Source organism: Brienomyrus brachyistius, chromosome 2, assembly GCF_023856365.1.
Source record: "Brienomyrus brachyistius isolate T26 chromosome 2, BBRACH_0.4, whole genome shotgun sequence".
Classification (NCBI taxonomy): Eukaryota; Metazoa; Chordata; class Actinopteri; order Osteoglossiformes; family Mormyridae; genus Brienomyrus; species Brienomyrus brachyistius.
This window is the reverse complement of record NC_064534.1, coordinates 41,048,361-41,070,121: the sequence shown is the minus strand read 5'-3', so window position 1 is coordinate 41,070,121 and position 21,761 is coordinate 41,048,361. Positions and strand designations below refer to the sequence as shown.

The 21,761-nt window shown below is 44.3% G+C and overlaps 15 non-coding genes and 2 pseudogenes across 15 annotated transcripts; all 17 read right to left on the bottom strand.

The window, feature by feature from the left end:
- Positions 1–651: 651 nt before the first annotated feature.
- LOC125731693 (5S ribosomal RNA) lies at positions 652–770 on the bottom strand (annotated as a pseudogene).
- Positions 771–1,849: 1,079 nt separating this feature from the next.
- Positions 1,850–1,968, bottom strand: LOC125731568 (5S ribosomal RNA). Its single transcript, XR_007391631.1, has one exon. It is a non-coding gene; the product is annotated as a 5S ribosomal RNA (ribosomal RNA).
- Positions 1,969–3,051: 1,083 nt separating this feature from the next.
- On the bottom strand, positions 3,052–3,170 carry LOC125736912 (5S ribosomal RNA). The gene has a single exon (XR_007396179.1). It is a non-coding gene; the product is annotated as a 5S ribosomal RNA (ribosomal RNA).
- Positions 3,171–4,253: 1,083 nt separating this feature from the next.
- LOC125735898 (5S ribosomal RNA) lies at positions 4,254–4,372 on the bottom strand. Its single transcript, XR_007395182.1, has one exon. It is a non-coding gene; the product is annotated as a 5S ribosomal RNA (ribosomal RNA).
- A 1,080-nt stretch (positions 4,373–5,452) lies between these two features.
- Positions 5,453–5,571, bottom strand: LOC125736971 (5S ribosomal RNA). Its single transcript, XR_007396238.1, has one exon. It is a non-coding gene; the product is annotated as a 5S ribosomal RNA (ribosomal RNA).
- A 1,084-nt stretch (positions 5,572–6,655) lies between these two features.
- LOC125736901 (5S ribosomal RNA) lies at positions 6,656–6,774 on the bottom strand. The gene has a single exon (XR_007396168.1). It is a non-coding gene; the product is annotated as a 5S ribosomal RNA (ribosomal RNA).
- Positions 6,775–7,856: 1,082 nt separating this feature from the next.
- LOC125733945 (5S ribosomal RNA) lies at positions 7,857–7,975 on the bottom strand. Its single transcript, XR_007393276.1, has one exon. It is a non-coding gene; the product is annotated as a 5S ribosomal RNA (ribosomal RNA).
- A 1,080-nt stretch (positions 7,976–9,055) lies between these two features.
- Positions 9,056–9,174, bottom strand: LOC125736970 (5S ribosomal RNA). The gene has a single exon (XR_007396237.1). It is a non-coding gene; the product is annotated as a 5S ribosomal RNA (ribosomal RNA).
- A 1,088-nt stretch (positions 9,175–10,262) lies between these two features.
- On the bottom strand, positions 10,263–10,381 carry LOC125736889 (5S ribosomal RNA). Its single transcript, XR_007396157.1, has one exon. It is a non-coding gene; the product is annotated as a 5S ribosomal RNA (ribosomal RNA).
- Positions 10,382–12,659: 2,278 nt separating this feature from the next.
- Positions 12,660–12,778, bottom strand: LOC125732866 (5S ribosomal RNA). The gene has a single exon (XR_007392230.1). It is a non-coding gene; the product is annotated as a 5S ribosomal RNA (ribosomal RNA).
- A 1,079-nt stretch (positions 12,779–13,857) lies between these two features.
- LOC125734069 (5S ribosomal RNA) lies at positions 13,858–13,976 on the bottom strand. Its single transcript, XR_007393396.1, has one exon. It is a non-coding gene; the product is annotated as a 5S ribosomal RNA (ribosomal RNA).
- A 1,088-nt stretch (positions 13,977–15,064) lies between these two features.
- LOC125732814 (5S ribosomal RNA) lies at positions 15,065–15,183 on the bottom strand. Its single transcript, XR_007392180.1, has one exon. It is a non-coding gene; the product is annotated as a 5S ribosomal RNA (ribosomal RNA).
- Positions 15,184–16,270: 1,087 nt separating this feature from the next.
- LOC125736878 (5S ribosomal RNA) lies at positions 16,271–16,389 on the bottom strand. The gene has a single exon (XR_007396146.1). It is a non-coding gene; the product is annotated as a 5S ribosomal RNA (ribosomal RNA).
- A 1,081-nt stretch (positions 16,390–17,470) lies between these two features.
- LOC125733268 (5S ribosomal RNA) lies at positions 17,471–17,589 on the bottom strand. The gene has a single exon (XR_007392618.1). It is a non-coding gene; the product is annotated as a 5S ribosomal RNA (ribosomal RNA).
- A 1,081-nt stretch (positions 17,590–18,670) lies between these two features.
- Positions 18,671–18,789, bottom strand: LOC125736681 (5S ribosomal RNA). Its single transcript, XR_007395955.1, has one exon. It is a non-coding gene; the product is annotated as a 5S ribosomal RNA (ribosomal RNA).
- A 1,079-nt stretch (positions 18,790–19,868) lies between these two features.
- LOC125731712 (5S ribosomal RNA) lies at positions 19,869–19,987 on the bottom strand (annotated as a pseudogene).
- A 1,080-nt stretch (positions 19,988–21,067) lies between these two features.
- On the bottom strand, positions 21,068–21,186 carry LOC125733916 (5S ribosomal RNA). Its single transcript, XR_007393248.1, has one exon. It is a non-coding gene; the product is annotated as a 5S ribosomal RNA (ribosomal RNA).
- Positions 21,187–21,761: the final 575 nt, after the last annotated feature.

Below are 21,761 nucleotides of genomic sequence, written 5' to 3'. Positions count from 1 at the left end.
AAAACGTCACGCTGTCAGAACACTGGGAGCTACACACACCAACAAGTCCATAATGCAGGCTGCAGCCAGAACAATTTTCTACATTCAAACATCGACGGCCTCTTCTCTCTAAAAATTCACCAGACCGCTTCTACCACCAGCAAAGAAGTTTCCATCCCTAATTCCTTTGTGATTCCCACTAACCTAAACATTAAGCTGGCATTGAAGGGTGTGAATTACCCCGGCCAATCTGTTCTTTTAAATACAGCTTTTAGCAAGTTTTGAAAGGAGAAGAGCAGAACTTGCTATGCCAATAATATCGAGTCTTCTGTGGCGAAGTGGTTTTTGCATAGAAAACAAAGCGGAGGAATAATATCAGTACTTTGTTTAAAACTGTGTGTAAAAAGCTGTCTCTTTATCATTAACAATAAGTTGTAAAACGTGAATGGGGAGTGACAGTCTTCAAGTTTGTGAGAAGATCGCGCCCTGGTGGAATAAAGGCACGAACAGCTTACAGCACCTAGAATTACCAGGCAGTATTTAGAGTAAAACGTGTGTAAAAGCTGCCTTTATGAATGAGAGAAAAAAGAAATATATAAAATAGTAAGGGGAGTGATAGATTTAAATTAATCGTGAGGTGGAGTGCCCCCTGTATAAAGTAAAAGTGAGAAAAGCTTACAGCACGTGGTATTCCCAGGCAGTCACCCATCCAAGTACTAACCAGACCCTACCCCACTTAGCTTCCGAGATCAGACGAGATCGGGCGTGTTCAGGGTCGTATGGCCATAAACGAGAGCCGTGAACAAAAACAGCCCTTTTGCATTACACGCCTCTATACATGCCAGTTAGTCCCATTGGATCCTACTCCTGTTTTTTTTTTTTTATCTGACTCACACTGCAGCCCCACCATCCAATCGGCAGCGCCGGACCCACACCAAACATTCACCAAACTACTCAGCCGGCAGCCTACCACAATTATTCCATTCTTTCCGCATCCGCACACTTCCTTCTTTTTAACTCCTTTTCACTACCGCACAGGTTAATCGCCGCACGTCCCCCGCCGGCAAACATTACTCCTTTGCCTACTGCATGCAGGCTTCTCTTAACGACCCTCTGTTATCAACTCTGCTAACAGCCACAAAATCTCCGCCGCACGAAGCCCACTGGTAGCTGCTGAATCACATGCTTCCCCAAAACGTCGCGCTGTCAGAACACTGGGAGCTACACACACCAACAAGTCCATACTGCAGGCTGCAGCCAGAACAATTTTCTACATTCAAACATCGACGGCCTCTTCTCTCTAAAAATTCACCAGACCGCTTCTACCACCAGCAAAGAAGTTTCCATCCCTAATTCCTCTGTGATTCCCACTAACCTAAACATTAAGCTGGCATTGAAGGGTGTGAATTACCCCGGCCAATCTGTTCTTTTAAATACAGCGTTTAGCAAGTTTTGAAAGGAGAAGAGCAGAACTTGCTATGCCAATAATATCGAGTCTTCTGTGGCGAAGTGGTTTTTGCATAGAAAACAAAGCGGTCAGTTGAAGAGGAATAATATCAGTACTTTGTTTAAAACTGTGTGTAAAAAGCTGTCTCTTTATCATTAACAATAAGTTGTAAAACGTGAATGGGGAGTGACAGTCTTCAAGTTTGTGAGAAGATCGCGCCCTGGTGGAATAAAGGCACGAACAGCTTACAGCACCTAGAATTACCAGGAAGTATTTAGAGTAAAACGGTTTCTAAAAGCTGCCTTAATGAATGAGAGAAAAAAAAAAAAAAAACAATATATATAATAGTAAAATGGAAGGGGAGTGATAGATTTAAATTAATCGTGAAGTGGAGCGCCCCCCGTTTAAAGTAAAAGTGAGAAAAGCTTACAGCACCTGGTATTCCCAGGAGGTCTCCCATCCAAGTACTAACCAGACCCTACCCTGCTTAGCTTCCGAGATCAAACGAGATCGGGCGTGTTCAGGGTGGTATGGCCGTAAGCGAGAGATGCTACCAAAAACAGCCCTTTTGCATTACACGCGTCTCTACATGCCAGTTAGTCCCATTGGATCCTACTCCGGGTTTTTTTTTTTTTTTATCTGACTCACACTGCAGCCCCACCATCCAATCGGCAGCGCCGGACCCACACCAAACATTCACCAAACTACTCAGCCGGCAGCCTACCACAATTATTCCATTCTTTCCGCATTCGCACACTTCCTTCTTTTTAACTCCTTTTCAGTACTGCACAGGTTAATCGCCGCACGTCCCCCGCCGGCAAACATTACTCCTTTGCCTACTGCATGCAGGCTTCTCTTAACGACCCTCTGTTATCAACTCCGCTAACAGCCACAAAATCTCCGCCGCACGAAGCCCACTGGTAGCTGCTGAATCACATGCTTCCCCAAAACGTCGCGCTGTCAGAACACTGGGAGCTACACACACCAACAAGTCCATACTGCAGGCTGCAGCCAGAACAATTTTCTACATTCAAACATCGACGGCCTCTTCTCTCTAAAAATTCACCAGACCGCTTCTACCACCAGCAAAGAAGTTTCCATCCCTAATTCCTCTGTGATTCCCACTAACCTAAACATTAAGCTGGCATTGAAGGGTGTGAATTACCCCGGCCAATCTGTTCTTTTAAATACAGCTTTTAGCAAGTTTTGAAAGGAGAAGAGCAGAACTTGCTATGCCAATAATATCGAGTCTTCTGTGGCGAAGTGGTTTTTGCATAGAAAACAAAGCGGTCAGTTGAAGAGGAATAATATCAGTACTTTGTTTAAAACTGTGTGTAAAAAGCTGTCTCTTTATCATTAACTATAAGTTGTAAAACGTGAATGGGGAGTGACAGTCTTCAAGTTTGTGAGAAGATCGCGCCCTGGTGGAATAAAGGCACGAACAGCTTACAGCACCTAGAATTACCAGGAAGTATTTAGAGTAAAACGGTTTCTAAAAGCTGGCTTTATGAAAGACAGAAAAAAAATATATATATATATATATAAAATAGTAAAATGGAAGGGGAGTGATAGATTTAAATTAATCGTGAAGTGGAGCGCCCCCTGTATAAAGTAAAAGTGAGGAAAGCTTACAGCACCTGGTATTCCCAGGTGGTCTCCCATCCAAGTACTAACCAGACCCTACCCTGCTTAGCTTCCGAGATCAGACGAGATCGGGCGTGTTCAGGGTGGTATGGCCGTAAGCGAGAGAAACTACCAAAAACAGCCCTTTTGCATTACACGCCTCTATACATGCCAGTTGGTCCCATTGGATACTACTAATGTTCTTTTTTTTTTTTTTATCTGACTCACACTGCAGCCCCACCATCCAATCGGCAGCGCCGGACCCACACCAAACATTCACCAAACTACTCAGCCGGCAGCCTACCACAATTATTCCATTCTTTCCGCATCCGCACACTTCCTTATTTTTAACTCCTTTTCACTACCGCACAGGTTAATCGCCGCACGTCCCCCGCCGGCAAACATTACTCCTTTGCCTACTGCATGCAGGCTTCTCTTAACGACCCTCTGTTATCAACTCCGCTAACAGCCACAAAATCTCCGCCGCACGAAGCCCACTGGTAGCTGCTGAATCACATGCTTCCCCAAAACGTCGCGCTGTCAGAACACTGGGAGCTACACACACCAACAAGTCCATACTGCAGGCTGCAGCCAGAACAATTTTCTACATTCAAACATCGACGGCCTCTTCTCTCTAAAAATTCACCAGACCGCTTCTACCACCAGCAAAGAAGTTTCCATCCCTAATTCCTCTGTGATTCCCACTAACCTAAACATTAAGCTGGCATTGAAGGGTGTGAATTACCCCGGCCAACCTGTTCTTTTAAATACAGCTTTTAGCAAGTTTTGAAAGGAGAAGAGCAGAACTTGCTATGCCAATAATATCGAGTCTTCTGTGGCGAAGTGGTTTTTGCATAGAAAACAAAGCGGTCAGTTGAAGAGGAATAATATCAGTACTTTGTTTAAAACTGTGTGTAAAAAGCTGTCTCTTTATCATTAACAATAAGTTGTAAAACGTGAATGGGGAGTGACAGTCTTCAAGTTTGTGAGAAGATCGCGCCCTGGTGGAATAAAGGCACGAACAGCTTACAGCACCTAGAATTACCAGGAAGTATTTAGAGTAAAACGGTTTCTAAAAGCTGCCTTAATGAATGAGAGAAAAAAAAAAAAAAATATATATATATAATAGTAAAATGGAAGGGGAGTGATAGATTTAAATTAATCGTGAAGTGGAGCGCCCCCCGTTTAAAGTAAAAGTGAGAAAAGCTTACAGCACCTGGTATTCCCAGGAGGTCTCCCATCCAAGTACTAACCAGACCCTACTCTGCTTAGCTTCCGAGATCAAACGAGATCTGGCGTGTTCAGGGTGGTATGGCCGTAAGCGAGAGATGCTACCAAAAACAGCCCTTTTGCATTACACGCGTCTATACATGCCAGTTAGTCCCATTGGATCCTACTCCGGGTTTTTTTTTTTTTTTATCTGACTCACACTGCAGCCCCACCATCCAATCGGCAGCGCCGGACCCACACCAAACATTCACCAAACTACTCAGCCGGCAGCCTACCACAATTATTCCATTCTTTCCGCATTCGCACACTTCCTTCTTTTTAACTCCTTTTCAGTACTGCACAGGTTAATCGCCGCACGTCCCCCGCCGGCAAACATTACTCCTTTGCCTACTGCATGCAGGCTTCTCTTAACGACCCTCTGTTATCAACTCCGCTAACAGCCACAAAATCTCCGCCGCACGAAGCCCACTGGTAGCTGCTGAATCACATGCTTCCCCAAAACGTCGCGCTGTCAGAACACTGGGAGCTACACACACCAACAAGTCCATACTGCAGGCTGCAGCCAGAACAATTTTCTACATTCAAACATCGACGGCCTCTTCTCTCTAAAAATTCACCAGACCGCTTCTACCACCAGCAAAGAAGTTTCCATCCCTAATTCCTCTGTGATTCCCACTAACCTAAACATTAAGCTGGCATTGAAGGGTGTGAATTACCCCGGCCAATCTGTTCTTTTAAATACAGCTTTTAGCAAGTTTTGAAAGGAGAAGAGCAGAACTTGCTATGCCAATAATATCGAGTCTTCTGTGGCGAAGTGGTTTTTGCATAGAAAACAAAGCGGCCAGTTGAAGAGGAATAATATCAGTACTTTGTTTAAAACTGTGTGTAAAAAGCTGTCTCTTTATCATTAACAATAAGTTGTAAAACGTGAATGGGGAGTGACAGTCTTCAAGTTTGTGAGAAGATCGCGCCCTGGTGGAATAAAGGCACGAACAGCTTACAGCACCTAGAATTACCAGGAAGTATTTAGAGTAAAACGGTTTCTAAAAGCTGCCTTTATGAATGAGAGAAAAAAAAATATATATATATATAAAATAGTAAAATGGAAGGGGAGTGATAGATTTAAATTAATCGTGAAGTGGAGCGCCCCCTGTATAAAGTAAAAGTGAGAAAAGCTTACAGCACCTGGTATTCCCAGGTGGTCTCCCATCCAAGTACTAACCATACCCTGCCCTACTTAGCTTCCAAGATCAGACGAGATCGGGCGTGTTCAGGGTGGTATGGCCGTAAGCGAGAGATGCTACCAAAAACAGCCCTTTTGCATTACACGCGTCTCTACATGCCAGTTAGTCCCATTGGATCCTACTCCTGGTTTTTTTTTTTTTTTTATCTGACTCACACTGCAGCACCACCATCCAATCGGCAGCGCCGGACCCACACCAAACATTCACCAAACTACTCAGCCGGCAGCCTACCACAATTATTCCATTCTTTCCGCATCCGCACACTTCCTTCTCTTTAAGTCCTTTTCACTACCTCACAGGTTAATCGCCGCATGTCCCCCGCCGGCAAACATTACTCCTTTGCCTACCGTATGCAGGCTTCTCTTAACGACCCTCTGTTATCAACTCCGCTAACAGCCACAAAATCTCCGCCGCACGAAGCCCACTGGTAGCTGCTGAATCACATGCTTCCCCAAAACGTCGCGCTGTCAGAACACTGGGAGCTACACACACCAACAAGTCCATACTGCAGGCTGCAGCCAGAACAATTTTCTACATTCAAACATCGACGGCCTCTTCTCTCTAAAAATTCACCAGACCGCTTCTACCACCAGCAAAGAAGTTTCCATCCCTAATTCCTCTGTGATTCCCACTAACCTAAACATTAAGCTGGCATTGAAGGGTGTGAATTACCCCGGCCAATCTGTTCTTTTAAATACAGCTTTTAGCAAGTTTTGAAAGGAGAAGAGCAGAACTTGCTATGCCAATAATATCGAGTCTTCTGTGGCGAAGTGGTTTTTGCATAGAAAACAAAGCGGTCAGTTGAAGAGGAATAATATCAGTACTTTGTTTAAAACTGTGTGTAAAAAGCTGTCTCTTTATCATTAACAATAAGTTGTAAAACGTGAATGGGGAGTGACAGTCTTCAAGTTTGTGAGAAGATCGCGCCCTGGTGGAATAAAGGCACGAACAGCTTACAGCACCTAGAATTACCAGGAAGTATTTAGAGTAAAACGGTTTCTAAAAGCTGGCTTTATGAAAGACAGAAAAAAAAAAAATATATATATATATAAAATAGTAAAATGGAAGGGGAGTGATAGATTTAAATTAATCGTGAAGTGGAGCGCCCCCTGTATAAAGTAAAAGTGAGGAAAGCTTACAGCACCTGGTATTCCCAGGTGGTCTCCCATCCAAGTACTAACCAGACCCTACCCTGCTTAGCTTCCGAGATCAGACGAGATCGGGCGTGTTCAGGGTGGTATGGCCGTAAGCGAGAGAAACTACCAAAAACAGCCCTTTTGCATTACACGCCTCTATACATGCCAGTTGGTCCCATTGGATACTACTAATGTTCTTTTTTTTTTTTTTATCTGACTCACACTGCAGCACCACCATCCAATCGGCAGCGCCGGACCCACACCAAACATTCACCAAACTACTCAGCCGGCAGCCTACCACAATTATTCCATTCTTTCCGCATCCGCACACTTCCTTATTTTTAACTCCTTTTCACTACCGCACAGGTTAATCGCCGCACGTCCCCCGCCGGCAAACATTACTCCTTTGCCTACTGCATGCAGGCTTCTCTTAACGACCCTCTGTTATCAACTCCGCTAACAGCCACAAAATCTCCGCCGCACGAAGCCCACTGCTAGCTGCTGAATCACATGCTTCCCCAAAACGTCGCGCTGTCAGAACACTGGGAGCTACACACACCAACAAGTCCATACTGCAGGCTGCAGCCAGAACAATTTTCTACATTCAAACATCGACGGCCTCTTCTCTCTAAAAATTCACCAGACCGCTTCTACCACCAGCAAAGAAGTTTCCATCCCTAATTCCTCTGTGATTCCCACTAACCTAAACATTAAGCTGGCATTGAAGGGTGTGAATTACCCCGGCCAACCTGTTCTTTTAAATACAGCTTTTAGCAAGTTTTGAAAGGAGAAGAGCAGAACTTGCTATGCCAATAATATCGAGTCTTCTGTGGCGAAGTGGTTTTTGCATAGAAAACAAAGCGGTCAGTTGAAGAGGAATAATATCAGTACTTTGTTTAAAACTGTGTGTAAAAAGCTGTCTCTTTATCATTAACAATAAGTTGTAAAACGTGAATGGGGAGTGACAGTCTTCAAGTTTGTGAGAAGATCGCGCCCTGGTGGAATAAAGGCACGAACAGCTTACAGCACCTAGAATTACCAGGAAGTATTTAGAGTAAAACGGTTTCTAAAAGCTGCCTTAATGAATGAGAGAAAAAAAAAAAATATATATATATATAATAGTAAAATGGAAGGGGAGTGATAGATTTAAATTAATCGTGAAGTGGAGCGCCCCCCGTTTAAAGTAAAAGTGAGAAAAGCTTACAGCACCTGGTATTCCCAGGAGGTCTCCCATCCAAGTACTAACCAGACCCTACTCTGCTTAGCTTCCGAGATCAAACGAGATCGGGCGTGTTCAGGGTGGTATGGCCGTAAGCGAGAGATGCTACCAAAAACAGCCCTTTTGCATTACACGCGTCTATACATGCCAGTTAGTCCCATTGGATCCTACTCCGGGTTTTTTTTTTTTTTTATCTGACTCACACTGCAGCCCCACCATCCAATCGGCAGCGCCGGACCCACACCAAACATTCACCAAACTACTCAGCCGGCAGCCTACCACAATTATTCCATTCTTTCCGCATTCGCACACTTCCTTCTTTTTAACTCCTTTTCAGTACTGCACAGGTTAATCGCCGCACGTCCCCCGCCGGCAAACATTACTCCTTTGCCTACTGCATGCAGGCTTCTCTTAACGACCCTCTGTTATCAACTCCGCTAACAGCCACAAAATCTCCGCCGCACGAAGCCCACTGGTAGCTGCTGAATCACATGCTTCCCCAAAACGTCGCGCTGTCAGAACACTGGGAGCTACACACACCAACAAGTCCATACTGCAGGCTGCAGCCAGAACAATTTTCTACATTCAAACATCGACGGCCTCTTCTCTCTAAAAATTCACCAGACCGCTTCTACCACCAGCAAAGAAGTTTCCATCCCTAATTCCTCTGTGATTCCCACTAACCTAAACATTAAGCTGGCATTGAAGGGTGTGAATTACCCCGGCCAATCTGTTCTTTTAAATACAGCTTTTAGCAAGTTTTGAAAGGAGAAGAGCAGAACTTGCTATGCCAATAATATCGAGTCTTCTGTGGCGAAGTGGTTTTTGCATAGAAAACAAAGCGGCCAGTTGAAGAGGAATAATATCAGTACTTTGTTTAAAACTGTGTGTAAAAAGCTGTCTCTTTATCATTAACAATAAGTTGTAAAACGTGAATGGGGAGTGACAGTCTTCAAGTTTGTGAGAAGATCGCGCCCTGGTGGAATAAAGGCACGAACAGCTTACAGCACCTAGAATTACCAGGAAGTATTTAGAGTAAAACGGTTTCTAAAAGCTGCCTTTATGAATGAGAGAAAAAAAAATATATATATATATAAAATAGTAAAATGGAAGGGGAGTGATAGATTTAAATTAATCGTGAAGTGGAGCGCCCCCTGTATAAAGTAAAAGTGAGAAAAGCTTACAGCACCTGGTATTCCCAGGTGGTCTCCCATCCAAGTACTAACCATACCCTGCCCTACTTAGCTTCCAAGATCAGACGAGATCGGGCGTGTTCAGGGTGGTATGGCCGTAAGCGAGAGATGCTACCAAAAACAGCCCTTTTGCATTACACGCGTCTCTACATGCCAGTTAGTCCCATTGGATCCTACTCCTGGTTTTTTTTTTTTTTTTATCTGACTCACACTGCAGCACCACCATCCAATCGGCAGCGCCGGACCCACACCAAACATTCACCAAACTACTCAGCCGGCAGCCTACCACAATTATTCCATTCTTTCCGCATCCGCACACTTCCTTCTCTTTAAGTCCTTTTCACTACCTCACAGGTTAATCGCCGCATGTCCCCCGCCGGCAAACATTACTCCTTTGCCTACCGTATGCAGGCTTCTCTTAACGACCCTCTGTTATCAACTCCGCTAACAGCCACAAAATCTCCGCCGCACGAAGCCCACTGGTAGCTGCTGAATCACATGCTTCCCCAAAACGTCGCGCTGTCAGAACACTGGGAGCTACACACACCAACAAGTCCATACTGCAGGCTGCAGCCAGAACAATTTTCTACATTCAAACATCGACGGCCTCTTCTCTCTAAAAATTCACCAGACCGCTTCTACCACCAGCAAAGAAGTTTCCATCCCTAATTCCTCTGTGATTCCCACTAACCTAAACATTAAGCTGGCATTGAAGGGTGTGAATTACCCCGGCCAATCTGTTCTTTTAAATACAGCTTTTAGCAAGTTTTGAAAGGAGAAGAGCAGAACTTGCTATGCCAATAATATCGAGTCTTCTGTGGCGAAGTGGTTTTTGCATAGAAAACAAAGCGGTCAGTTGAAGAGGAATAATATCAGTACTTTGTTTAAAACTGTGTGTAAAAAGCTGTCTCTTTATCATTAACAATAAGTTGTAAAACGTGAATGGGGAGTGACAGTCTTCAAGTTTGTGAGAAGATCGCGCCCTGGTGGAATAAAGGCACGAACAGCTTACAGCACCTAGAATTACCAGGAAGTATTTAGAGTAAAACGGTTTCTAAAAGCTGGCTTTATGAAAGAGAGAAAAAATATATATATATATATATATATATAAAATAGTAAAATGGAAGGGGAGTGATAGATTTAAATTAATCGTGAAGTGGAGCGCCCCCTGTATAAAGTAAAAGTGAGAAAAGCTTACAGCACCTGGTATTCCCAGGTGGTCTCCCATCCAAGTACTAACCAGACCCTACCCTGCTTAGCTTCCGAGATCAGACGAGATCGGGCGTGTTCAGGGTGGTATGGCCGTAAGCGAGAGAAACTACCAAAAACAGCCCTTTTGCATTACACGCCTCTATACATGCCAGTTGGTCCCATTGGATACTACTAATGTTCTTTTTTTTTTTTTTATCTGACTCACACTGCAGCACCACCATCCAATCGGCAGCGCCGGACCCACACCAAACATTCACCAAACTACTCAGCCGGCAGCCTACCACAATTATTCCATTCTTTCCGCATCCGCACACTTCCTTCTCTTTAAGTCCTTTTCACTACCTCACAGGTTAATCGCCGCATGTCCCCCGCCGGCAAACATTACTCCTTTGCCTACCGTATGCAGGCTTCTCTTAACGACCCTGTGCTATCAACTCAGCTAACAGCCACAAAATCTCCGCCGCACGAAGCCCACTGGTAGCTGCTGAATCACATGCTTCCCCAAAACGTCGCGCTGTCAGAACACTGGGAGCTACACACACCAACAAGTCCATACTGCAGGCTGCAGCCAGAACAATTTTCTACATTCAAACATCGACGGCCTCTTCTCTCTAAAAATTCACCAGACCGCTTCTACCACCAGCAAAGAAGTTTCCATCCCTAATTCCTCTGTGATTCCCACTAACCTAAACATTAAGTTGGCATTGAAGGGTGTGAATTACCCCGGCCAACCTGCTCTTTTAAATACAGCTTTTAGCGAGTTTTGAAAGGAGGAGAAGAGCAGACCTTGCTATGCCAATAATATCGAGTCTTCTGTGGTGAAGTGGTTTTTGCATAGAAAACAAAGTGGTGAGTTGAAGAGGAATTATATCAGTACTTTGTTTAAAACTGTGTGTAAAAAGCTGTCTCTTTATCATTAACAATAAGTTGTAAAACGTGAATGGGGAGTGACAGTCTTCAAGTTTGTGAGAAGATCGCGCCCTGGTGGAATAAAGGCACGAACAGCATACAGCACCTAGAATTACCAGGAAGTATTTAGAGTAAAACTGTTTCTAAAAGCTGCCTTTATGAAAGAGAGAAAATATATATATATATATGAAATAGTAAAATGGAAGGGGAGTGATAGATTTAAATTAATCGTGAAGTGGAGCGCCCCCTGTATAAAGTAAAAGTGAGAAAAGCTTACAGCACCTGGTATTCCAAGGTGGTTTCCCTTCCAAGTACTAACCAGACCATACTCTGCTTAGCTTCCAAGATCATGCGTGTTCAGGGTGGTATGGCCGTAAGCAAGAACCGCTAACAAAAACAGCCCTTTTGCATTACACGCCTCTATACATGCCAGTTAGTCCCATTGGATCCTACTCCTGTTTTTTATTTTTTATTTTTTTATCTGACTGACACTGCAGCACCACCATCCAATCGGCAGCGCCGGACCCACACCAAACATTCACCAAACTACTCAGCCGGCAGCCTACCACAATTATTCCATTCTTTCCGCATCCGCACACTTCCTTCTTTTTAACTCCTTTTCACTACCGCACAGGTTAATCGCCGCACGTCCCCCGCCGGCAAACATTACTCCTTTGCCTACTGCATGCAGGCTTCTCTTAACGACCCTCTGTTATCAACTCCACTAACAGCCACAAAATCTCCGCCGCACGAAGCCCACTGGTAGCTGCTGAATCACATGCTTCCCCAAAACGTCGCGCTGTCAGAACACTGGGAGCTACACATACCAACAAGTCCATACTGCAGGCTGCAGCCAGAACTATTTTCTACATTCAAACATCGACGGCCTCTTCTCTCTAAAAATTCACCAGACCGCTTCTACCACCAGCAAAGAAGTTTCCATCCCTAATTCCTCTGTGATTCCCACTAACCTAAACATTAAGCTGGCATTGAAGGGTGTGAATTACCCCGGCCAATCTGTTCTTTTAAATACAGCTTTTAGCAAGTTTTGAAAGGAGAAGAGCAGAACTTGCTATGCCAATAATATCGAGTCTTCTGTGGCGAAGCGGTTTTTGCATAGAAAACAAAGCGGTCAGTTGAAGAGGAATAATATCAGTACTTTGTTTAAAACTGTGTGTAAAAAGCTGTCTCTTTATCATTAACAATAAGTTGTAAAACGTGAATGGGGAGTGACAGTCTTCAAGTTTGTGAGAAGATCGCGCCCTGGTGGAATAAAGGCACGAACAGCTTACAGCACCTAGAATTACCAGGAAGTATTTAGAGTAAAACGGTGTGTAAAAGCTGCCTTTATGAATGAGAGAAAAAAAAAATATATATATATATATAAAATAGTAAAATGGAAGGGGAGTGATAGATTTAAATTAATCGTGAAGTGGAGCGCCCCCTGTATAAAGTAAAAGTGAGAAAAGCTTACAGCACCTGGTATTCCCAGGAGGTCTCCCATCCAAGTACTGACCAGACCCTACCCTGCTTGGCTTCCGAGATCGGATGAGATCGGGCGTGTTCAGGGTGGTATGGCCGTAAGCGAGAGACGTGACCAAAAACAGCCCTTTTGCATTACACGCGTCTATACATGCCAGTTAGTCCCATTGGATCCTACTCCTGGTTTTTTTTTTTTTTTTATCTGACTCACACTGCAGCCCCACCATCCAATCGGCAGCGCCGGACCCACACGAAACATTCACCAAACTACTCAGCCGGCAGCCTACCACAATTATTCCATTCTTTCCGCATCCGCACACTTCCTTCTTTTTAACTCCTTTACAGTACTGCACAGGTTAATCGCCGCACGTCCCCCACCGGCAAACATTACTCCTTTGCCTACTGCATGCAGGCTTCTCTTAACGACCCTCTGTTATCAACTCCGCTAACAGCCACAAAATCTCCGCCGCACGAAGCCCACTGGTAGCTGCTGAATCACATGCTTCCCCAAAACGTCGCGCTGTCAGAACACTGGGAGCTACACACACCAACAAGTCCATACTGCAGGCTGCAGCCAGAACAATTTTCTACATTCAAACATCGACGGCCTCTTCTCTCTAAAAATTCACCAGACCGCTTCTACCACCAGCAAAGAAGTTTCCATCCCTAATTCCTCTGTGATTCCCACTAACCTAAACATTAAGCTGGCATTGAAGGGTGTGAATTACCCCGGCCAATCTGTTCTTTTAAATACAGCTTTTAGCAAGTTTTGAAAGGAGAAGAGCAGAACTTGCTATGCCAATAATATCGAGTCTTCTGTGGCGAAGTGGTTTTTGCATAGAAAACAAAGCGGTCAGTTGAAGAGGAATAATATCAGTACTTTGTTTAAAACTGTGTGTAAAAAGCTGTCTCTTTATCATTAACAATAAGTTGTAAAACGTGAATGGGGAGTGACAGTCTTCAAGTTTGTGAGAAGATCGCGCCCTGGTGGAATAAAGGCACGAACAGCTTACAGCACCTAGAATTACCAGGAAGTATTTAGAGTAAAACGGTTTCTAAAAGCTGCCTTTATGAATGAGAGAAAAAAAAATATATATATATAAAATAGTAAAATGGAAGGGGAGTGATAGATTTAAATTAATCGTGAAGTGGAGCGCCCCCTGTATAAAGTAAAAGTGAAAAAAGCTTACAGCACCTGGTATTCCCAGGTGGTCTCCCATCCAAGTACTAACCAGACCCTACCCTGCTTAGCTTACGAGATCAGACGAGATCGGGCGTGTTCAGGGTGGTATGGCCGTAAGCGAGAGAAACTACCAAAAACAGCCCTTTTGCATTACACGCCTCTATACATGCCAGTTGGTCCCATTGGATACAACTAATGTTCTTTTTTTTTTTTTTTATCTGACTCACACTGAAGCCCCACCATCCAATCGGCAGCGCCGGACCCACACCCAACATTCACCAAACTACTCAGCCGGCAGCCTACCACAATTATTCCATTCTTTCCGCATCCGCACACTTCCTTCTTTTTAACTCATTTTCACTACCGCACAGGTTAATCGCCGCACGTCCCCCGCCGGCAAACATTACTCCTTTGCCTACTGCATGCAGGCTTCTCTTAACGACCCTCTGTTATCAACTCCGCTAACAGCCACAAAATCTCCGCCGCACGAAGCCCACTGGTAGCTGCTGAATCACATGCTTCCCCAAAACGTCGCACTGTCAGAACACTGGGAGCTACACACACCAACAAGTCCATACTGCAGGCTGCAGCCAGAACAATTTTCTACATTCAAACATCGACGGCCTCTTCTCTCTAAAAATTCACCAGACCGCTTCTACCACCAGCAAAGAAGTTTCCATCCCTAATTCCTCTGTGATTCCCACTAACCTAAACATTAAGCTGGCATTGAAGGGTGTGAATTACCCCGGCCAATCTGTTCTTTTAAATACAGCTTTTAGCAAGTTTTGAAAGGAGAAGAGCAGAACTTGCTATGCCAATAATATCGAGTCTTCTGTGGCGAAGTGGTTTTTGCATAGAAAACAAAGCGGTCAGTTGAAGAGGAATAATATCAGTACTTTGTTTAAAACTGTGTGTAAAAAGCTGTCTCTTTATCATTAACAATAAGTTGTAAAACGTGAATGGGGAGTGACAGTCTTCAAGTTTGTGAGAAGATCGCGCCCTGGTGGAATAAAGGCACGAACAGCTTACAGCACCTAGAATTACCAGGAAGTATTTAGAGTAAAACGGTTTCTAAAAGCTGGCTTTATGAAAGAGAGAAAAAAAAATATATATATATATATATATAAAATAGTAAAATGGAAGGGGAGTGATAGATTTAAATTAATCGTGAAGTGGAGCGCCCCCTGTATAAAGTAAAAGTGAGAAAAGCTTACAGCACCTGGTATTCCCAGGTGGTCTCCCATCCAAGTACTAACCAGACCCTACCCTGCTTAGCTTCCGAGATCAGACGAGATCGGGCGTGTTCAGAGTGGTATGGCCGTAAGCGAGAGAAACTACCAAAAACAGCCCTTTTGCATTACACGCCTCTATACATGCCAGTTGGTCCCATTGGATACTACTAATGTTCTTTTTTTTTTTTTTTATCTGACTCACACTGAAGCCCCACCATCCAATCGGCAGCGCCGGACCCACACCCAACATTCACCAAACTACTCAGCCGGCAGCCTACCACAATTATTCCATTCTTTCCGCATCCGCACACTTCCTTCTTTTTAACTCATTTTCACTACCGCACAGGTTAATCGCCGCACGTCCCCCGCCGGCAAACATTACTCCTTTGCCTACTGCATGCAGGCTTCTCTTAACGACCCTCTGTTATCAACTCCGCTAACAGCCACAAAATCTCCGCCGCACGAAGCCCACTGGTAGCTGCTGAATCACATGCTTCCCCAAAACGTCGCACTGTCAGAACACTGGGAGCTACACACACCAACAAGTCCATACTGCAGGCTGCAGCCAGAACAATTTTCTACATTCAAACATCGACGGCCTCTTCTCTCTAAAAATTCACCAGACCGCTTCTACCACCAGCAAAGAAGTTTCCATCCCTAATTCCTCTGTGATTCCCACTAACCTAAACATTAAGCTGGCATTGAAGGGTGTGAATTACCCCGGCCAATCTGTTCTTTTAAATACAGCTTTTAGCAAGTTTTGAAAGGAGAAGAGCAGAACTTGCTATGCCAATAATATCGAGTCTTCTGTGGCGAAGTGGTTTTTGCATAGAAAACAAAGCGGTCAGTTGAAGAGGAATAATATCAGTACTTTGTTTAAAACTGTGTGTAAAAAGCTGTCTCTTTATCATTAACAATAAGTTGTAAAACGTGAATGGGGAGTGACAGTCTTCAAGTTTGTGAGAAGATCGCGCCCTGGTGGAATAAAGGCACGAACAGCTTACAGCACCTAGAATTACCAGGAAGTATTTAGAGTAAAACGGTTTCTAAAAGCTGGCTTTATGAAAGAGAGAAAAAATATATATATATATATATATATAAAATAGTAAAATGGAAGGGGAGTGATAGATTTAAATTAATCGTGAAGTGGAGCGCCCCCTGTATAAAGTAAAAGTGAGAAAAGCTTACAGCACCTGGTATTCCCAGGTGGTCTCCCATCCAAGTACTAACCAGACCCTACCCTGCTTAGCTTCCGAGATCAGACGAGATCGGGCGTGTTCAGGGTGGTATGGCCGTAAGCGAGAGAAACTACCAAAAACAGCCCTTTTGCATTACACGCCTCTATACATGCCAGTTGGTCCCATTGGATACTACTAATGTTCTTTTTTTTTTTTTTATCTGACTCACACTGCAGCACCACCATCCAATCGGCAGCGCCGGACCCACACCAAACATTCACCAAACTACTCAGCCGGCAGCCTACCACAATTATTCCATTCTTTCCGCATCCGCACACTTCCTTATTTTTAACTCCTTTTCACTACCGCACAGGTTAATCGCCGCACGTCCCCCGCCGGCAAACATTACTCCTTTGCCTACTGCATGCAGGCTTCTCTTAACGACCCTCTGTTATCAACTCCGCTAACAGCCACAAAATCTCCGCCGCACGAAGCCCACTGGTAGCTGCTGAATCACATGCTTCCCCAAAACGTAGCGCTGTCAGAACACTGGGAGCTACACACACCAACAAGTCCATACTGCAGGCTGCAGCCAGAACAATTTTCTACATTCAAACATCGACGGCCTCTTCTCTCTAAAAATTCACCAGACCGCTTCTACCACCAGCAAAGAAGTTTCCATCCCTAATTCCTCTGTGATTCCCACTAACCTAAACATTAAGCTGGCATTGAAGGGTGTGAATTACCCCGGCCAACCTGTTCTTTTAAATACAGCTTTTAGCAAGTTTTGAAAGGAGAAGAGCAGAACTTGCTATGCCAATAATATCGAGTCTTCTGTGGCGAAGTGGTTTTTGCATAGAAAACAAAGCGGTCAGTTGAAGAGGAATAATATCAGTACTTTGTTTAAAACTGTGTGTAAAAAGCTGTCTCTTTATCATTAACAATAAGTTGTAAAACGTGAATGGGGAGTGACAGTCTTCAAGTTTGTGAGAAGATCGCGCCCTGGTGGAATAAAGGCACGAACAGCTTACAGCACCTAGAATTACCAGGAAGTATTTAGAGTAAAACGGTTTCTAAAAGCTGCCTTAATGAATGAGAGAAAAAAAAAAAAATATATATATATAATAGTAAAATGGAAGGGGAGTGATAGATTTAAATTAATCGTGAAGTGGAGCGCCCCCCGTTTAAAGTAAAAGTGAGAAAAGCTTACAGCACCTGGTATTCCCAGGAGGTCTCCCATCCAAGTACTAACCAGACCCTACCCTGCTTAGCTTCCGAGATCAAACGAGATCGGGCGTGTTCAGGGTGGTATGGCCGCAAGCGAGAGATGCTACCAAAAACAGCCCTTTTGCATTACACGCGTCTATACATGCCAGTTAGTCCCATTGGATCCTACTCCGGGTTTTTTTTTTTTTTTATCTGACTCACACTGCAGCCCCACCATCCAATCGGCAGCGCCGGACCCACACCAAACATTCACCAAACTACTCAGCCGGCAGCCTACCACAATTATTCCATTCTTTCCGCATTCGCACACTTCCTTCTTTTTAACTCCTTTTCAGTACTGCACAGGTTAATCGCCGCACGTCCCCCGCCGGCAAACATTACTCCTTTGCCTACTGCATGCAGGCTTCTCTTAACGACCCTCTGTTATCAACTCCGCTAACAGCCACAAAATCTCCGCCGCACGAAGCCCACTGGTAGCTGCTGAATCACATGCTTCCCCAAAACGTCGCGCTGTCAGAACACTGGGAGCTACACACACCAACAAGTCCATACTGCAGGCTGCAGCCAGAACAATTTTCTACATTCAAACATCGACAGCCTCTTCTCTCTAAAAATTCACCAGACCGCTTCTACCACCAGCAAAGAAGTTTCCATCCCTAATTCCTCTGTGATTCCCACTAACCTAAACATTAAGCAGGCATTGAAGGGTGTGAATTACCCCGGCCAATCTGTTCTTTTAAATACAGCTTTTAGCAAGTTTTGAAAGGAGAAGAGCAGAACTTGCTATGCCAATAATATCGAGTCTTCTGTGGCGAAGTGGTTTTTGCATAGAAAACAAAGCGGTCAGTTGAAGAGGAATAATATCAGTACTTTGTTTAAAACTGTGTGTAAAAAGCTGTCTCTTTATCATTAACAATAAGTTGTAAAACGTGAATGGGGAGTGACAGTCTTCAAGTTTGTGAGAAGATCGCGCCCTGGTGGAATAAAGGCACGAACAGCTTACAGCACCTAGAATTACCAGGAAGTATTTAGAGTAAAACGGTTTCTAAAAGCTGGCTTTATGAAAGAGAGAAAAAAAAAAAATATATATATATAAAATAGTAAAATGGAAGGGGAGTGATAGATTTAAATTAATCGTGAAGTGGAGCGCCCCCTGTATAAAGTAAAAGTGAGAAAAGCTTACAGCACCTGGTATTCCCAGGTGGTCTCCCTTCCAAGTACTAACCAGACCTTACGCTGCTTAACTTCCGAGATCGGACGAGATCGGGTGTGTTCAGGGTGGTACGGCCGTAAGCGAGAGACACTACCAAAAACAGCTCTTTTGCATTACACGCGTCTATACATGCCAGTTAGTCCCATTGGATCCTACACCTGTTTTTTTTTTTTTTAATCTGACTCACACTGCAGCACCACCATCCAATCGGCAGCGCCGGACCCACACCAAACATTCACCAAACTACTCAGCCGGCACCCTACCACAATTATTCCATTCTTTCCGCATCCGCACACTTCCTTCTCTTTAAGTCATTTTCACTACCGCACAGGTTAATCGCCGCACGTCCCCCGCCGGCAAACATTACTCCTTTGCCTACCGCATGCAGGCTTCTCTTAACGACCCTCTGCTATCAACTCCGCTAACAGCCACAAAATCTCCGCCGCACGAAGCCCTCTGGTAGCTGCTGAATCACATGCTTCCCCAAAACGTCGCGCTGTCAGAACACTGGGAGCTACACGCACCAACAAGTCCATACTGCAGGCTGCAGCCAGAACAATTTTCTACATTCAAACATCGACGGCCTCTTCTCTCTAAAAATTCACCAGACCGCTTCTACCACCAGCAAAGAAGTTTCCATCCCTAATTCCTCTGTGATTCCCACTAACCTAAACATTAATCTGGCATTGAAGGGTGTGAATTACCCCGGCCAACCTGCTCTTTTAAATACAGCTTTTAGCAAGTTTTGAAAGGAGGAGAAGAGCAGATAATATGCCAATAATATCGAATATTCTGTGGTGAAGTGGTTTTTGCATAGAAAACAAAGCGGTGAGTTGAAGAAGAATTGTATCAGTACTTTGTTTAAAACTGTGTGTAAAAGGCTGTCTCTTTATTATTAACAATAAGTTGTAAAACGTGAATGTGGAGTGACAGTTTTCAAGTTTGTGAGAAGATCGCGCCCTGGTGGAATAAAGGCACGAACAGCTTACAGCACCTAGAATTACCAGGCAGTATTTAGAGTAAAACGGTGTGTAAAAGCTGCCTTTATGAATGAGAGAAAAATATATATATATATATATAAAATAGTAAAATGGAAGGGGAGTGATAGATTTAAATTAATCGTGAAGTGGAGCGCCCCCTGTATAAAGTAAAAGTGAGAAAAGCTTACAGCACCTGGTATTCCCAGGTGGTCTCCCATCCAAGTACTAACCAGACCTTACCTTGCTTAGCTTCCAAGATTAGACAAGATCGGGCGTGTTCAGGGTGGTATGGCCGTAAGCGAGAGATGCTACCAAAAACAGCCCTTTTGCATTACACGCCTCTATACATGCCAGTTGGTCCCATTGGATCCTACTAATGTTTTTTTTTTTTTTTATCTGACTCACACTGCAGCCCCACCATCCAATCGGCAGCGCCGGACCCACACCAAACATTCACCAAACTACTCAGCCGGCAGCCTACCACAATTATTCCATTCTTTCTGCATCCGCACACTTCCTTCTCTTTAACTCCTTTTCACTACCGCACAGGTTAATCGCCGCACGTCCCCCGCCGGCAAACATTACTCCTTTGCCTACCGCATGCAGGCTTCTTTTAACGACCCTCTGTTATCAACTCCGCTAACAGCCACAAAAAATCTCCGCCGCACGAAGCCCACTGGTAGCTGCTGAATCACATGCTTCCCCAAAACGTCGCGCTGTCAGAACACTGGGAGCTACACACACCAACAAGTCCATACTGCAGGCTGCAGCCAGAACAATTTTCTACATTCAAACATCGACGGCCTCTTCTCTCTAAAAATTCACCAGACCGCTTCTACCACCAGCAAAGAAGTTTCCATCCCTAATTCCTCTGTGATTCCCACTAACCTAAACATTAAGCTGGCATTGAAGGGTGTGAATTACCCCGGCTAATCTGTTCTTTTAAATACAGCTTTTAGCAAGTTTTGAAAGGAGAAGAGCAGAACTTGCTATGCCAATAATATCGAGTCTTCTGTGGCGAAGTGGTTTTTGCATAGAAAACAAAGCGGTCAGTTGAAGAGGAATAATATCAGTACTTTGTTTAAAACTGTGTGTAAAAAGCTGTCTCTTTATCATTAACACTAAGTTGTAAAACGTGAATGGGGAGTGACAGTCTTCAAGTTGGTGAGAAGATCGCGCCCTGGTGGAATAAAGGCACGAACAGCTTACAGCACCTAGAATTACCAGGAAGTATTTAGAGTAAAACGGTTTCTAAAAGCTGCCTTTATGAATGAGAGAAAAAAAAAAAATATATATATAAAATAGTAAAATGGAAGGGGAGTGATAGATTTAAATTAATCGTGAAGTGGAGCGCCCCCTGTATAAAGTAAAAGTGAGAAAAGCTTACAGCACCTGTTATTCCCAGGTGGTCTCCCATCCAAGTACTAACCAGACCCTACCCTGCTTAGCTTCCGAGATCAGATGAGATCGGGCGTGTTCAGGGTGGTACGGCCGTAAGCGAGAGATGCTACCAAAACCAGCCCTTTTGCATTACACGCGTCTATACATGCCAGTTAGTCCCATTGGATCCTACTCCTGTTTTTTTTTTTTTTTTATCTGACTCACACTGCAGCCCCACCATCCAATCGGCAGCGCTGGACCCACACCAAACATTCACCAAACTACTCAGCCAGCAGCCTACCACAATTATTCCATTCTTTCCGCATCCGCACACTTCCTTTTTTTTAACTCCTTTTCACTACCGCACAGGTTAATCGCCGCACGTCCCCCGCCGGCAAACATTACTCCTTTGCCTACTGCATGTAGGCTTCTCTTAACGACCCTCTGTTATCAACTCCGCTAACAGCCACAAAATCTCCGCCGCACGAAGCCCACTGGTAGCTGCTGAATCACATGCTTCCCCAAAACGTCGCGCTGTCAGAACACTGGGAGCTACACACACCAACAAGTCCATACTGCAGGCTGCAGCCAGAACAATTTTCTAAATTCAAACATCGACGGCCTCTTCTCTCTAAAAATTCACCAGACCGCTTCTACCACCAGCAAAGAAGTTTCCATCCCTAATTCCTCTGTG